The following is a 9,723-nucleotide window of genomic DNA, read 5'->3' as shown; positions in this document are numbered from 1 at the left end:
TTACAGAGTGGAACAGCATTCTACCCTGTAGCACAGTGGTTAAGCATTTGGCTGCTAAGCAGATTTGGCAGTTCGAATCCACCTGCCACTCCTTGGCAACTCTATGGGCCAGTTCTACTCTGTCCTACAGGGTTGCTATAAGTCAGAATCAACTCGACAGCAACAGAGTTAATCTTAATGGAAGGAGATTTCCAGGCCTTTCCTTTTGTGGTACCGCTGGGTGGGTTCGAACTGCTAACTATTAGGTGAGCAGTCAAGTGCAAACCGCTTGTGGCACCTAGGGGACCTTATAAATCCCCTTTATTCCAAACCTGTGTCACATGCTTGTTTCAGATTTTTTGCTTATTTGAATGGCATTACGACCTGTGGGAAGACCAGAACCCCATTAGATAGAGGCAGCAGGAGGTTAGCACACCTCCACTTGGCAGAACACAGGGGATTTACTGAGGTGAACCAAGCACAATGTGTGGCAATACTGATTGACACAATAACTAGCAACAAACAGAACACACACACATAAACACACGAAATGTTATTTAGTTAATGTACAACAATTGAAAGTCTTTTGCATACAAAGCGTTATACCAGATGCTGTGATGAAACACAAGGGAAAAAAGAAAAAGAAGTATTGCCCCACGTGATGTTTGACTGTTTCCTATTTGTTTCTCACCTTCTCAATTAGACTACAAGCAACTTGAGGTGAGAAAATCATCTCTCACATTTCTCTCATATCCTCCATGGTGCCTAGCTCTATGCTAGGTGATCAATAAATGCTTGCCCTATTGAGGGAGTAAATATTCCCTCAAAGGCTTAGGTCTTGAGTGACCTAGCCTTTATCATAACTGACACTTTTAAATTCCCCTGCCCAAGCCCACCCATTTATACAAGTGCTAAGACCTATTAAGACCTGTATAGATCCTCGAATAAGTAGGTCTTTAGATAGGAAACTCTGGTGGCATAGTGGCTAAGAACTATGGCTGCTAACCAAAAGGTCGGTGGTTCAAATCCATCAGGCACTCCTTGGAAACACTATGGGGCAGCTCTACTGTGTCCTATAGGGTCGCTATGAGTCAGCATCAACTCGACGGCAACGGGTTTGGTTTTTGGTTTTTTAGATTAGATAAGAAGGCCAGTTGGTGTTGACGACAATCTCTAGCATAAGGAACATCAATGCAGGATAAAGAATTATGGGCCATTATGCTGGATTCCTTGCAGCACCGTGCTCAGATTGGTTTTGGTCTTTATTCCTGTAATTACAAATATAATGATATTCTCTGACGAGCCTTGTAATTCTTTCCAAACCCCATGAAACATTATTATGAGGAAGCTCAGCACAAATCAGTATCATATTTTGTCTGGGAGGCTAAGAACTTGTCTCCTTTTTTATTTTAAAACAATGTGAAGTAGATTTCCAGTTCCATACAAGATGGAATAGACATACTTCTCTAAATTCCTCCCACTATGTACAGCTAAAAACACTGGATATTATATATAAAAAAAAAAAAAACATAAGAAGATTCTGAAAGATGGATAGAAGAAAGCTAGGGACCTCAGGATCCAAGGAATAATATCGCAGTGACTTTCCTGGGTTTTCTTTCTGCCTCCTATATCCTGGTCTGGTGCTGTAGAAGCCACCAGTGGGTGCACACAGAAAAGCCAGCTCTCTGTGGCCAAAAGAACAGGAAAGGATCAGCTTAGCAAGACAGAAAGTCCTGGACAATAATTGCCTTACTCTAATCAAACAATGGAGCCCTGGTAGAAAAGTGGTTAAAGAGCTAACCAAGAGGTCAGCAATTTGAATCCACCAGCCACTCCTTGGAAACCCTAGGGGGCAGTTCTACTCTGTCCTGTAGGGGTCACTATGAATTGGAATCAACAGCGAAAGGTTTGGTTTTGGTTTTAATCAAACACTGTGGAAAAAAGATGACCTCACCCCCACCCCCCACCAGCAAAGCTGAGTGGGGAGCCTAGACTTCCACCCTTGCCTGGCTGCAACAAGGCTCTCCATCCCCTTTACTGGGATGGTATCAGAGAGGACTTAGTGGAAATTCAAGACTTTCACCACTGCCCAGTGGTAATGAAGAGTCTCCACCCCAAGGGTGTCAACAGAGGCCATGCGGAACCTGGATTTTCACTTCCATCCAGCAATAGAGAGACACCCCTCCCCTTCCCTGTGGGGTGGTCTCAGAGGAGGCTAAGTGGGAAGCTGGGACTTTCACCAGCACCCAGCTGTAACAAGTTCTCTCCATGTTTCCACTCCCCTTGATGTCAGTGGAGGCCATGTAAGGAACAGTAATGAGATGTCCTACCCCTTCCCAGTCAAGGTGGTATCAGCAGAGGTCTAAGAGAGAACTTGAACTCCCAGCCCCATACAGCAGTAATGAGAATGCCCTTCCCACCAGATGTCAACAGAGGCAAAGTGGGAAATCTAGACTTCTACCCCCATCTGACAGTAATGAGGCAATTCCCCCTTCCCCACCACACTGTCAGAGGAGGCCTGCTAAAAAAGATGACTTAACTAAGATTCAGAGTCCCATAATATAATATCCAAAATGTCCAGGATACAACTGAAAATTACTTGTCATCCAAAGAACCAGAAAAATCTCAACTTGAATGAGAAAATACAGTCAACAGGTGCCAATACCAAGATGACAGAGATGTTAGAATTATCTGACAAGGATTTTAAAATGGTCATCATAAAAATGCTTCAACAAGCAATTGTAAATACACTTGAAACAAATTAAAACAGAAAATCTGAGCAAAGAAACAGGAAGTTTCACCAAAGAAATAAAACAATATGAATGTGTGCACTATGTCATCACAGGTCATATAAAAGTCCAGGGTCCAAGGCTGTCTGGAATGACATTGGCAAGAAATATTAGGTGTACGTATTTAATTCTCTTCCCAGATGTCTGCATTGTCTTTTTATTGCTTGGCCCTCAAGTAGACTGCTGTATCTGGAGTCTGTGGGTGATCATCATTTCTTCTATCAGCTTCTTGGAGCCAAAGCATAGAAACACTGGTTTACAAGCTACTGTTGGAATTTATGCATTTAGCAGAATTAGTTGCTCATCCAGAACAGTGTTAAAGACAGGGAATTATAGAATGTATCCTAGGAAGATCACGAGAGAAGTTCAGAAACTGGGATGTATACATGGATGAGGGATAAAGCAGAAAAACAGATTTTGCTTAACTCATTGTACTTGGGGTAATTTCATCTGGTTAAAGTAAATATGAGTACAGGGAGTCCAACCCAAAGTTACCAACCAACCACCCTAAAACGTGTCAGGAAAAAACTGAGTCGGTGTTCTGTCCCCACCTCCAAGCTGCCACAACGGGCTGTGCTTCTCCTGCATGTGCACAGGTGCAGCAGCGGGCCCTTGGGTGGCCACTGGCAGTTGGTGGTCTCCTGTAACATGGTGCACCCAGCCGGCCTGCCGCAGCCAGCGGAGAGCCCACATGCACCCACCTCCCTTGGATCCCAGAAGTGGTGGCACCTGCGACCAGATACGTGCTGTAATCTACATGTTCTTGGAGTACAACCAGGAGTACAGCCAGTCAGTGTGCTGTGCTGGGCACAAAGCTGGGCCTCCGTGGGGGCTCCTTATCCAGCTCCACCCCACCCACCTCGCCTGGCCCTACCTGCTGTGCAGCACAAGGGCTATCACAGCGCCTCTCTGAGCTTGTTTCTCCTACCTTATGCATGTGGGATTTCACTGTTGGCCTCTTGGTGACTGGAAGGTGGGAGGGGGGGCAGTCTTAGATACCTGACCTCCGTATGTCCGTATCGTTTCCAGGGGTCACGGAGAACTCTGGATTTGAGTTTTCCTGAGCGTCCTCTTCCCAAACCTTGAGGCCTGGGCTTGCTCTTAGCACATCCTGAGTGACACTTTCTCCCTTGCATCCCAAGGCAGGGGCCTCATAGATGGTGCTTGGGGTTGACAGGTCTGGTGAGGAGGTGATGGGGGAATGATCCATCTGGCCCCAGCACCATCCTACCCACACCCCCAACCCTCCCTGGCTCTGCTGAAAAAAAAAAAAAAAAATTTTTTTTTTTTTTTTTGAGGCAGGTACAAAATCCAGCAGAAATGTGGCCCGGTGGTACAAGATAGACTTTTTAGTTCAGAGTCTACAATAAAGCTACTTAATTGGTCTCAAAGATTTTCTAAAACTGAGTCTTCCGAGTATTTTGGGTAACGCTTGACCTATAGGTATCTCTTTAACTGTGGAGAAGGTACATACAATGGAGTGTAGTCACAAATGGGCACTACTTTGCAATGTGCATCAAAATATTATTATTATTATTATTATTATTATTAATGTATTATTATGTTGAAGATGTTCTAGGGTATCTGGAAGTGTTTCTTTTAATGTTTTTATGCCTAGAAAGGTACACTATATACTATATACTAAGACAAACATTTGACTAACGGATGTTAGATATGAACCATACCTAGCTGTTCTGACTTACGTACAAATTTGACTTAAAAGACAGACTTGGGAATGGGACTCATTTGTAACCGGGGGGCTGCCTGTAGTGAATCACTATTCCTTCACTCAACAGATGTTTATTGAATATCTTCCTAGATGTCAGGCAATGTTATAGGTCCTGGGGGTGTAGCACGAACAAAAGAGACAAAAATTTGTGTCTTCATGTAGCTTACATTTTTGTAGTATGGAGAGAGACATTAAGCAAATAAATAAATACATTCTATAGCATATCAGCTGGTTATAAGTGCTATGGAGAAAATAGAGCAAGCAAGGAAGGTTTGGAGTGCTGGGTGCTGGGGTGGAGGATAGGATCACAATTGTACTAGGGTGGTCAGGGTAGAAGACTCTTGTTGAGAAAGTGAAATTTGAGCCAAGACCTGAAAGAGGTGAGGTTGATTAAAGTATGGGATCTCAAATTAACTGCGCATTTGAATCTCCCCTGTAGTTTTAAAAATACTGGTAGGTGGGTCTTGATCCCAGAAACTCTGATTTAATTAGTCTTGGATAGGGGTTGGGCACCAATAATTTTAGAAGAATCTGCAGATGATTCCAAGGTGCAGCACACTTTGAAAAGCACTGTATTAGGTAGAGCTGAATTTCCCAACCTGGCTCCATACATGAGTTGGATGTGTTTGAGACATTCATTCTTTCAGTTCATGGCATCTGGTGGGGCCTGAGGCGGCTGAAGCCACCAGGGCTGTCGTTTCTGGCCTCCAACAGCTTCAGTGCTTTGGAAACACCTTGAGAGAAGGGCCTGACTGCATGTTCCACCAGGAAGTAAAAAGGATGGGAGGCAATTAGCATTTAACGCATTGTTTAATTCCTTTGTTTTTTGAGTTATTTCTTAGTGTTACTCCAGGCACTACATCACAATCCACGTTAGATCAATTCTAACTTAATCCTAGTAAAATACAGAAACTTTGCTTCATTATAACTCTCTATTCCCTTTTCCCTCTATTGTGCTATTATTGTCTTACATGTTACTTCTATATGTGCCTTAAGTTCAGTGCTGACATTATTGATTTATGCAATCTTCTGTCTTATAAATAAGTTAAGAGAAGAAAGAAAAAAGAAGCAATTATATATACATTATTTTATATTTACCCACAAATTTACCATTTTCAATGTTCTTCATTTCTTTCTGTGAATCCAAGTTACCATCTGGCAAGGCTGGGACTAGAGTGAGACAAGCAAGGTGTGAAAGGCACAACATTTAAGGAGACACTTACCCTTAGGTTTATGAAAGTGAACACTGCACTTACATGAGCCTGAGGGTGACTGTGTCCCTCAACTCTGCACCCAACGTGTCTTTCTTGTCTCATCCTAGCCTGAAAACTTTCCACCGGAAGAATTTCCTTTAGTATTTCTTATAAGGCAGGTCTTCTAGCAATCTATCCTCTCAGTTTTTATTCATTTTGGGAGTTTCTTTAGTTTGTCTTCTTTTTTTTCTTAAGGGTAGTTGGGATGGTTAATGTTATGTGTCAACTTGGTTATGCTCTTACTGGGTGGAAACCCCAGGTTCTGCTCAGTGTGACTCGCATCGGCTAATAAACCGGAGACTGAGGTGGGAGAGTGAAAAAGTACCTTTATTTTGTTGCACAAGAAAACAAACAGTCGGGGCTGCTACCACCAAGACTGTTCCGTGAGAGTGAGACAAAAGGTTATTTTTAAGGGGTTTATAAATAGGGAGTTTATACAAGTTACGTCAGCAACATTTTTAATCATACTACGCAGGTGCAATGGGGTTTACATATAACTTCATGCATTGCCAGGATTTCTATGGGCCAGCCAAGCAAAGGAACTAGGATTCTAATGTAAAGTTATGGGGCAGGCCGAGCAAGCTGCTTGAGGCAGTGGAATTTTCCACAGCCTGGGGACCTCGGCCTTAAGGCCATGAATCCCGTATTGTATAATTGTCCTCCATTTTGTGATCTGATGTAATTGTCCTCTATTTTGTGGTATTATGTGATTAAATGTTGTAAATCTTACACCCCTATATGTTAATGAGGCAGGATTAGTGTAGGTTATATCTTGAGTCCCAGCCTGACTCAAGTCACACCCTTACTTAAGTTACGTCCTTACTCAAGTTACGTCCTTACTCAAGTCACTACCTGGCTTAAGTCAGGGGAGGTTCCCTGAGAGTGTGACCTGCATCTAATATATATGAATGCTCTGGCAAAGCTTTCGTTCGCTCTGGATCCTGCATCTGGCTTGTCATCACCTGACTTTTGGTTCTTGGGACTTGAACCAGCAGCCTCTCATCTGACCTGATTTGCTAGCTTCCGCAGCCCTGTAGGCCAGCAGCTTGTCATCTGCCCTGCCGATCTGGGTTCATCAGCCCCTTTAACCACATAAGTCGGGAGAAGCCTCCAGCCTGATGCCTGACTCATGCATTTGGGGCTTGTCAGCCTCCACAATCATGTGAGGCATTTCCTTGAGATAAATCTCTTCTGGGATATACACATTTCACTGATTTTGCTTCTGTAGAGAACCCAGCCTAAGACTCTAGATTTGCTGGGTTTAGAACTCTTGCTTGACAGCTTTTTAAATTTCAGCACTTTGAAGATGTCATTCCACTGCTTTCTAGTACTCATTGTTCCTGATGAAAAGTTGACCATTAATCTTATTATTGTTTCCCTGTACTTGATGAGTTGTTTTTCTCTTTGTCTTTGTTGTTAAACAGTTCAGCTATAATGAATCTAGGTGTAGATGTCTTTGAACTTATCCCTCTTGGAGTTAAAATGTCTTATAATAATGGAAGCAAGGTGCAATTTTTCTTTGCAGGTATTTCAATACTGTAATAATGCTTTAAGTTACAGAAGATGTACATAATGTTGGGGAAGTTAACCTGCAGCTGGCTTGAGTGCTATTAAAAGTGTACATCAGCTGCACATATACAGAATTATTAGGTATACAGGAAGTTAGAGGTTCGGGGTTACAGTATGAAGCTGCAATTGTCATATCCCAGCCTTTTTCCTACCCCTCAACCCTTTACCCCCCAACTAGCCACACCTTGAACAAAAGACCCTGGGGTGGTGATGGGGCTATAAGACCTGGGGATGCTGTTTACAATATCTGCCCATAGTTTCTCCAGAACCAGTTAAATAGAGTGGCTGGGATAAAAGGGATTGTTTAGACTAAAATAATTAGGAGAAAAATGAGGGGCAAAGTCTTAAAGGAGCTTTTCTCGTGTTGGCTGGTCAGAAGAAACCCAGGCCTTCCCCCAGGGAGAGGCTGTGGGGAAGAAGGGATGCCTGGGTAATGGCACAGCACCCATGTGGGGGCCAGCCAATGTACTACTCAAAGGGCCCTCTTGCCAGGGTTAAGAGAGATTGTTGGTGTTCATGAGACTATAGTCATAGGAGATATGGGGTCTAGTATGATAGCTCAAACTTGAGTTATTAACTCAGCATTTATTACTTTAGTCCTTATATTGTCATAGCCCACTGGGTTTTTGTGTTTTTTTTTTTCCTTGTCTGTGGTTTTTTTTTAGATTTTCTAGATAGATAATTACCTTTATTTCAGCTTAGTAAAAATGAATTTTAGAAATATTGTACATTATCTTTGGCTGTTGCCAACTTCATTTTATTTTATAATGGATGAGGCTATCCCTTCCTGTGAACATTTAAACATGTAAGTAGGCCTTAAATAAAAATAAAACATATAGATTACAGGCATATGCCAATTGACGGAAGAACATTTTCTAAAGGAAAACCTCAATTAAAAACATGAAATTAAAAACAAATATAAGATAGGCTCTCATATGCTGTGTAGACAATTTAAAATGAATATAAAGAGGCTTGATTCGATTTTTAAACATTAAACCTCAATCTCCCAATTACAGAAAAAATAATTTTTTCTTTAAGTTTAACCTTAATTTCCAAGATAAATGGGCCAATGGAATAAATGTTAACAAGGGCCAGTGAGTTATGATAGGGGTTAATTAAAACTAGCATGTATAGAGTAATACCACTTGACATTCTGCCTGCTTGGGTTTTGGAGGTGGGGGTGGCTCCATTGTTGTAGTTCTTTGTCTCTGTCATTGTGGTTCCAGGGAAGCATCGAAGCTGGCCTTTCTCTGGCACGTCAATATTTAATACGCACCGTGGACCCTGAGTCAGAATGGTAAGTTAGGTCTCATTTCCTAGCCTGTAAAGAGCCATAACTCCCTCCTTTCAACTAGGCAATGGTGAGGCTGTTGTGATGTGTTACTATGTATGTAGATTATTTGGCCGAAACAGGAAACATTTGACAAGAATGTAGTTGCCAAATTTAAGGCCAGGAATGGTGTTCTTGCTCTTAGGAGTGGATGGGCTGGGGAAGACTCATTTTTGGTTTCACACATCACCTGGGGTATGCGATCAAAAGAATCTTGAAATGCGAGATGTCCGGGACATAATCGTACCTTTCCACTTAGAGAGATATGGTAGATCATGATTACAAGGCCTTCTAGCAAAGCTCTGAAAGTGTTTTTAATTTTAAAAAATTAATGTATCTGAGAGTATCTCTTGTATCCCCCCTGCTTCCTCACCTGCTAATGCTCATATACACAGACAGGCAGAGTGACCACCATCCATTTCCTTAATTGCCCTGATTTACATAATTTATTTTCTGTTCTTTATTTCATGGGCTATTTGGTTACAGGATGGGAGTCATGTTTTATCAACAACACTCCACTAATCCTTGCGAGCTGGGAGCCAGGCAGGGTACACATCTATGTCTACAATGATTCTCTTACCTGCGTAATGACTAAAAGGCCCATGGTTCTGTAATAGGGGGAATCAAACTATGCATGTGGTTGAAAAAGTTGACCCCCTTTCCACATTTTATGGTTCCTTTAACTAGTATCTTTTTAGAACCAGTAGACCTATATCTTTCAGAGCCTTACTAATACCTATTTGGTCAAATAAACTGGTATCCTCATCTTGTCAGGCCGATGCAATGAGTCATCCAACAAGTTTTCATGTCAATTGGAATACTTAAAAATGTAGCCATGAAAGAAGAAGACATATGATGACCTGGCAAATAATAGGTGCTAAATAAATGTTTACTCAATTAAATCTAGTTAACATTTATTTATTTATTTATTTTACCATAAGCTAGGTATCTTTCTAAGCAGGGAACAAGTATGGCAAAAATTCCTGCCTTCAATGAATTTTAGTAATGAAATTGAATATGTGTTGTGATAATCCCTTCCCACCACTCCCTCATACCATACTTTTATCCAAAATG

This window comes from Loxodonta africana, chromosome 15 (genome assembly GCF_030014295.1).
Source record: "Loxodonta africana isolate mLoxAfr1 chromosome 15, mLoxAfr1.hap2, whole genome shotgun sequence".
Classification (NCBI taxonomy): Eukaryota; Metazoa; Chordata; class Mammalia; order Proboscidea; family Elephantidae; genus Loxodonta; species Loxodonta africana.
The sequence above is the reverse complement of the archived record's forward strand: the minus strand, read 5'-3'. Positions refer to the sequence as shown.